This window comes from Hippocampus comes, unplaced genomic scaffold, assembly GCF_001891065.2.
Source record: "Hippocampus comes isolate QL1 unplaced genomic scaffold, H_comes_QL1_v1.1 C16691486, whole genome shotgun sequence".
Classification (NCBI taxonomy): Eukaryota; Metazoa; Chordata; class Actinopteri; order Syngnathiformes; family Syngnathidae; genus Hippocampus; species Hippocampus comes.
In genome coordinates this window covers 1-700 of record NW_017836776.1, presented here as the reverse complement: position 1 = coordinate 700, position 700 = coordinate 1, and the positions used below count along the sequence as shown (strand labels likewise).

The 700-nt window shown below is 46.9% G+C and overlaps 1 pseudogene; it reads right to left on the bottom strand.

Moving 5' to 3' along the window:
• Window positions 1-7: 7 nt before the first annotated feature.
• On the bottom strand, window positions 8-658 carry LOC109508906 (UDP-glucuronosyltransferase 1-2 pseudogene; annotated as a pseudogene).
• Between the last annotated feature and the right edge of the window lie 42 nt (window positions 659-700).

The following is a 700-nucleotide window of genomic DNA, read 5'->3' as shown; positions in this document are numbered from 1 at the left end:
GGGGGGCCTTACTTCAGGCAGAGGATTCCTCACGTTGCAGTTGATGCCCCCGACTGGCACCATGTTAGGCATGAATGGGCGTGGAAACTCCATTGTGAAGTCAATCCTGTTCCAACACATTTGTTTAGAGCAGGGACTTGCAGAATGAGGGGTGTGCCCCATTTATTTAATTTTTTTCATAATTCTGCTCACAGTTGAATGGAATGACTTCGGCACGTTACCTGTGCAGCCAGATTGCCGAGTCTGAAAGCACCTCAGCCACACCCACGTCCTCTTCCAGGAACTCTTTGGCAATTTGGTCAAAGCGCCAATAGATGAGTCGGCAGAGGAGAGGCTCCAGCGCACTCACCTGAAAATCACCGAATGGTAAACAAGCTGGAGCTCCACATTTCACATGATGGAGTTTCAAAGAAAGAAGACACTCTTAACCGAAACAAATATCATGACCAGACACTTTGAAAACGGTGTCAGTGTTCACCAGAGTGTTGATGACTCTTTGTTTGAAGTCCATTTTATCTGTGAGGCCCGTGAAGAAGCGAGGCACGTAGGAAGGCGGCGAAGGACACCCTGTAGACTGCATGTCCAAAAAACAGGGAATTCCCCTCAGTAAATTAACCGTGGGAATACCTGAAAAGGATCCAGAAAAACGTGGTCATGAGAAAAATTGCAGTGAAAAATCAAAACCAAATGGTTTTCTGCG